Below are 7,677 nucleotides of genomic sequence, written 5' to 3' on the forward strand. Positions count from 1 at the left end.
CAAATTTCCTACCCTCAAACAAGTCCAACTCATTTCAGAACGGTAATAGGTGAGAAAGAAATTCTTGAATTGTGAGCGTCAGGAGTGTCTGAACATATACGGGGACAAGCCTCATGTCTTAACTTCGCTTCGTTAAGGAGATATGACAATTTGAAAATGCCTCTCATTAGAGAAATCCAGCGGTGATTTTGAACAAACTCTCCATTGAGTTTATATGGAGAGTTTTCTGACTTTGTGTTACTCTGAGGAGATTTGCAAAATATCTATGAGTCCCACAACAATGATAGTGACATTTTCTGAAAGCCAGCAAAAATACCTACGTTTTGATGTATAATTTGTGGGGCTTGAGTGGAAATTGAGCGAGTAGCAAGAAGTTGTTTGGACATGAAGAGAAAATTCAAACAGTTTCACTGTCCCCTCTGAGTTAATTGCATAGCAACCATAGCAACGCATGTATTTTCTGAAAAATCACAATTTTGCAACTGAAAACTCAAAGAGGGATAAGATTAAAACGGTAGAAGATCTGAAAAAGCTGAATCATACAGGAATAGCCAAATCATTTGAGAACATTTTAAAGTTTGAATGGAGTTTCTAGGTGAAAGTATGAGGCAGTAGTTAAGTTTCAAAGACAAGAAAGTTTTAGCAGAATTGTGGAAGTTTCCCATTCATTTCAATGGGACAAATTAAAGGAAAAAAGTGTAATATTTTAAAAAGTATAATAGTAATAAACACCAAAAGTCATAGCCGGCATTAGCAGAAAGAGCAGAACAGTTTAGAGTTTGAACGGTGAAAATAGCACAAAAATTGTGGAAGTAGATCCACGGCAAAAAGTGTACGGAAACACCCGGAATAATAACTAGAAAAATTTGCATTTCCTGCGAAAATGCTGTGTGGATGCCTTAACGCTGAAGATGTCTGCTGAAAAAAGCTGAAAAAGTTGAAAAACAAAACAAAAAACATTGCCCTGAGCAGGATTCGAACCTGGCCCTTCTGGTCTAAAGGCGGCAATTCACCTCACTGCACCAAACTCATTCACACAAAGAAGAGGTGGAGAGAGTGACAATTGTGGTGAAATTAGCAGAAGCTGCTTAGAATTGTGCTGATAAGAGGTGAAAAAGCTAAACATTTGGCAGAAAAGAGGTGAATCAGAAGAATTTCTGCTGAAAAGAGGCAAAGAAGCAAAAAGATGAGCTGAAAAGAGGTGTAGAAGCAGAAGTACTTGCTGAAGATGGCTGTATGTGTAATGACACACTGGAGAGCAGTGACACACAAGAAAGCAGAGCGCATGCAAGCAGGGAACATGTGTAGCAACTGTCACAGGTAGGATTCAAACCTCTGCCACCGGGTCTCACGGCAGATGCCCTACCCTCTGAGCCAAATGAGTTCTGGTCACAAGCAAAGATATGATGAGAGGGACAATGTGCACTGTGGAGCAGAAGCTCAAATTAGCAGAAAAGAGGTGAAGAGGAAGAACTTTGTTGTGAAATGAGGTAAAGAAACTGAAATTTGTGCTTAAAACAAGTGAAAAAGCTGAACTCTGAAATCCTGCTAAAACAGCAGAAGAGGCTGACATTTTTCAGCTACTCATTGAGCCAAACTGGTTCTCACGTAACTGAAAAAAGGTGGAAAAGCTTACAATTCTAATGAAAACAGCAGAAGAGGCTGAGATTTGTGCTGATAAGAGGTGAAAATGCTGAACCAATCAGAGGTACTGCTTCTGTCTGCTTCATCAGGCTGTGTACTTGTATGTATTTCTGCCATAGACTGTTAACAAGAATGTGAGGTCCATATTAGAAAAGCTGCTAAAATCATAAAACTTTGCAGAATTGTAATAAATTATCAATATGAATTACCGGTCTGTGATAGTGTATAAATTTGTACTCAAAAACTAGGTGGGATAGAAGCATAATTCTTGCACTGGGTGAATCAGCGGACTTTGGTGTACTTTGACTACGATTTACATAGCTCTTTGTATCTCCGTCGCGGAGACATGACGAGAGAAGAAATGGCTTAATTTTCGGAGTTTGAAAAATGAGAGGAGGACAGATTTCCACCCCTCAAACATGTTTTTGCAGAAACACTGTAATTTCGCTTAAATAGTATGAAATAGCAGTAATACTATGATTTGGCAGAAATACTACTTTTTAGCACAAATACTATTGTACAGAATGGTGTACGTCAGTTTAATGCTGGGTGGTGCTGCAATAGTAACTATCCTCGGTCAGAAGGAGAGGCTGACATCCAGGGATTAGATTACCACAGGTGGAGTTTATTGGCGGTCAGATGGATGGTACAGGGAGGCATGGCATACAGTAGGAGGATGTGGAGAGGTGATATGGTGTGGTTTCTATGATTAAGAACACTGGCAACAAATTCCTCCACTACAAATCAGTCTGATACCACTTCTTACAGGGTTCACGTTTACTAAGGCACTACCCAAAAGGCGCCACAAGAGGGCACTCCAACACAAGAGATGACCTATTTACACTGTAAACACCCCCTACTTAGCCACTACATACTACAGTGATATTACAGTATACAAATTCACACAAATACTATGATTTGGCAGAAATACTATGACTTAGTAGTAATACTATAACATAACAGTTCAATGTTCTTGCACAAATACCACAATATGGCAGAAATACTATGTTTTAGCATAAATACTGTGATTTGGTATAAATACTACGATTTGGCACACATACTATATTCCGCAGATACACTATAACATAACAGATATTCTACGACTTAGTAGTAATACTATAACATAACAGAATTATTAATTGGGCACAAATACCACAATTTGGCAAAAATACTATGATTGGGTACAAATACTATGATTTGGCAATAATACTGCATTTTAACACAACTACTGAGATTTGATTGAAATACTATGATTTTGAAGAAATACTATTACTCCATACAAATACGATGCTTTGGGACAAATACTATGTTTGGGTTCCAATACTATGATGTGCAACAAATACTATGATTTGGCACAAGTACTATGATTTAGTACAAATACTATGATTTGGCAGAAATACTATGCCTTAGTAGTAATACTATAACATAAGAGATATACTATGGTTTTGCAGACAAACCAAGTTTTCTGCACAAATACCATGATTTGGAACAAATGCTATGATTTAGCAGAAATACTAAGATTGGGTACAAATACTATGATTTGGCAATAATACTGCGTTTTAACAACTACTGAGATTTGATTGAAATACTATGACTCCATACAAATACGATGCTTTGGCACAAATACTATGACTTAGTAGTAATACTATAACATAACAGATTTCCTAAAAAAAACTATGAAATTGCAGTAATTCTATGACTTGGCAGAGATACTACGTTTTAGTACAAATACTATAACAACGCAGAAATACTATGACTTAGTAGTAATACTATAACATAACAGTTCAATGTTCTTGCACAAATGCCACAATATGGCAGAAATACTATGTTTTAGCACAAATACTGTGATTTGGTATAAATACTACGATTTGGCACAAATACTATATTCTGCAGATACACTATAACATAACAGATATTCTACAACTTAGTAGTAATACTATAACATAACAGAATTATTAATTGGGCACAAATACCACAATTTGGCAAAAATACTATGATTTGGCACAAATACAATGACATGGCAAAAATACTATGATTGGGTACAAATACTATGATTTGGCAATAATACTGCATTTTAACACAACTACTGAGATTTGATTGAAATACTATGATTTTGAAGAAATACTATTACTCCATACAAATACGATGCTTTGGGACAAATACTATGTTTTGGTTCCAATACTATGATGTGCAACAAATACTATGATTTGGCACAAGTACTATGATTTAGTACAAATACTATGATTTGGCAGAAATACTATGCCTTAGTAGTAATACTATAACATAAGGGATATACTATGGTTTTGCAGACATACTATGTTTTTGCACAAATACCATGATTTGGCACAAATGCTATGATTTAGCAGAAATACTATGAATGGGTACAAATACTATGATTTTGCAATAATACTGCGTTTTAACAACAACTACTGAGATTTGATTGAAATACTATGATTTAGAAGAAATACTATGACTCCATACAAATACGATGCTTTGGCACAAATACGATGATTTGGAACAAGTACTATCATTTAGTACAAATAATGTGATTGGGCAGAAGTACTATGTTTCAGTACAAATACTATGATTTGGCAGGAATACTCTGATTTAGCAGAAATACTATGTTTTAACATAAATACTATCTTTTGGCAGAAATTCCTGCTAAAAAGGACTATTTCTGCTTTTTAGCAGAAATACTGTAATTTGGCATAAATACTATAATTTGGTATAAATACTGTGATTTGGCACATATAATATATTCAGCACATATACTATAACATAACAGAAATATTATGATTTGGCCCCAAAACCATGATTTTGCACAAATACCATGATTTGGCAAATATACTATGATTTTTCAAAAAATACTATGATTTAGCAGAAGTACTAAGATGTAGTAGAAGTACTTTGCTTTAGCAGAAATACTATGATTGAGGAGTAATACCTAAACATAGGAGAAATATTGATACACAGACACACATACACAGACAGTAAAGGGAACAGGAGCTGTTGAGAGTCTGGGCTTGGTATATGTAGGTCAGTTAAATTAGCTGCACCTGCTGTAGTCAGCCCTTACACACGCAGACACAGAGAGAGGTGTGAGTTTTCTTCAGTGTATTTCTGACATTCAGGATTCCCCTCGAACAAATGGCCATAATTTCCTAACCGTAGAGGCTAGAACGGTCATTCAGACATTGTTTTGTTCAGAAGAGATGGGGGAATCTTCAGGTCTTCATAATTCAGAGATAAAATATAAATTATTAAAGATATATGACTTGTAATACACTGTAACTGAGTAGAGGCGAAGCAAAAACTGCCTTGACTTGCTCTCAAACAACCTTTGGTAACTCTAAATCTATATGGAGCATCAAAATCATTCTTTCACCATAAGAAACAGCAGGCTTTGGTGAACAGTCATGGAAATTTTCAGGGCTCTGTGGAAATCCATCAAAAAGATATGAGAGAAAAAAGTGTTTCATTTCCAGAATTTGAAATCTGATGAAATCTGAGCGAGGGACAAATTTCCTACCCTCAAACAAGTCTAAATCATCTCAGAACGGTAATAGGTGAGAAAATAATTCTTGAATTGTGAGCATCAGGAGTGTCTGAAGATATACCGGGACAAGCCTCATGTCTTAACTTCGCTTCGTTAAGGAGATATGACAATTTGAAAATGCCTCTCATTAGAGAAATCCAGCGGTGATTTTGAACAAACTCTCCATTGAGTTTATATGGAGAGTTTTCTGACTTTGTGTTACTCTGAGGAGATTTGCAAAATAACTATGAGTCCCACAACAATGATAGGGACATTTTCTGAAAGCCAGCAAAAATACCTACGTTTTGGTGTATAATCTGTGGGGCTTGAGTGGAAATTGAGCGAGTAGCAAGAAGTTGTTTGGACATGAAGAGAAAATTCAAACAGTTTCACTGTCCCCTCTGAGTTAATTGCATAGCAACCATAGCAACGCATGTATTTTCTGAAAAATCACAATTTTGCAACTGAAGACTTAAAGAGAGATAAGATGAAAACAGTAGAAGATCTGAAAAAGCTGAATCATACAGGAATAGCCCAATCATTTGAGAACGTTTTAAAGTTTGAATGGAGTTTCTAGGTGAAAGTATGAGGCAGTAGTTAAGTTTCAAAGACAAGAAAGTTTTAGCAGAATTGTGGAAGTTTCCCATTCATTTCAATGGGACAAATTAAAGGAAAAAAGTGTAATATTTTAAAAAGTATAATAGTAATAAACACCAAAAGTCATAGCCGGCATAAGCAGAAAGAGCAGAACAGTTTAGAGTTTGAACGGTGAAAATAGCACAAAAATTGTGGAAGTAGATCCACGGCGAAAAGTGTACGGAAACACCCGGAATAATAAAGAAGAAAGAGAAACAGGATCTCAATAGTGTGGATGCCTATTAAGGCATCCACACAATGAAAGCCGGGGAACTTTGGTAGCACAGAAACAAGTGGCTATTCTTTGTGACTATATGGATCACTCACAATACCATTATTTCACACAAAGGCACCAAATTAATACTCAAAAAAGCTGCAGCAATACACACAAATATAAACAGTACTTGGTGACAACTTTGCTTTTAGCCTTTAACCCTTCTTGACTACTTTTGATGTGGCCTCTATATTTTACCTTTAAAAACAGTTTATCTTGCCAATCTGTTATTTTCTCATTTTGACCAACTGTATCAGCACAATTTATCTAAATTCAGACAAAATTTAAAATACACGTAGAAAGTGATATTTTGACTGTAAAAACCACACACATGTTTAACGAATCATCTTCATAACTTGAAATGCAAATAGAGATTGTACACTTTTAAAAATACGCACACGTTTTGCAAACAACAAAGTTATATGGTACTATTTACCAAAAAATGCAGCCAAGGCTCAGACGTTTTTCATATAATCATTTCAAACTATTTACAGAACAATCAGGTGTCAAACAATAGTTTGTGTCACTCTAACACATATGAGAACAGCACAGGGATAAACCTGCAGGTCTGACAGCAGGTGTGTCACTCAGCGTTTACACTGCAATCTGCCTTTGTTGGCTTTAAGGCAGCAACTGTGACGATCACTAGTAGAACTGACACACAAAACAAAACAACAGCTACACACTAAATACACAAGACAACAAACTAACTTGAGACCAAACACGGTAAACGTCACAAATCTCTCACGTATCAAAACTCTCTCTCTCTTTCGCTCACTCGCTCTCTCTTGCCGGTCACTCCTAAAACTTCCCCCTTTTGCTAAACAACCAAATGTCATGTTTCCATATCATTTTTGATTGGTCGACATGGTACATTTTCCCACCTATAGGGCTTTGGAGCGTGATGTCACGGGAGATGGGCCATGCCCCCTTCCGCCATGACAGTAGGCCAGCCAAAGGATACCATTTCAGCTATGGATCGTACGTGTTGTGTTGTCGGTTGCAACGTTAGATCACACGATCGTGAAGGCAAGAAGCTGGATAACGGGCTCTCTTTTCATCGTTTTCCGTCCTGGAGGCAACGTGAGGGATCCCATGTATCCGATATTACTAAACAAAGACGTCAGGCTTGGATTGCAGCGGTGAGATGAGCGGATATCGAGTTCTCTGCAATCCCCAGCTTTTTGTTGGTTTGCTCACGGCATTTTCTTTCCGGTGAGTTCTAAATTAATTCATATCACTCTTGAAAGGCTTTTAGTGTGATTTTCAACGTGCTGAGGTCATAGATAATGAGATAAAACATGCTAATGTGTGATGCTGCAGAACCACATCATGTCGACCAGAGATGGGCAGTAACGCGTTACTTGTAACGCGTTACTGTAATCTGATTACTTTTTTCAAGTAACGAGTAAAGTAAGGGATTACTATTGCAAAATCGGTAATTAGATTACCGTTACTTTCCCGTAGGAACGCTGCGTTACTGCATTACTAAAACCGTGATTTTTTTTGCGAGAATGTCTCATGACAGTGACGTAAGCAAGTGCGACGTTGGTGACAGCAGCTGTGTGCAGATCAACAATGGATAATA

Source organism: Mchenga conophoros, linkage group LG3, assembly GCF_057382185.1.
Source record: "Mchenga conophoros isolate Kocher_MC1m ecotype Shallow Benthic linkage group LG3, M_conophoros_male_GT1.1, whole genome shotgun sequence".
Lineage (NCBI taxonomy): Eukaryota > Metazoa > Chordata > Actinopteri > Cichliformes > Cichlidae > Mchenga > Mchenga conophoros.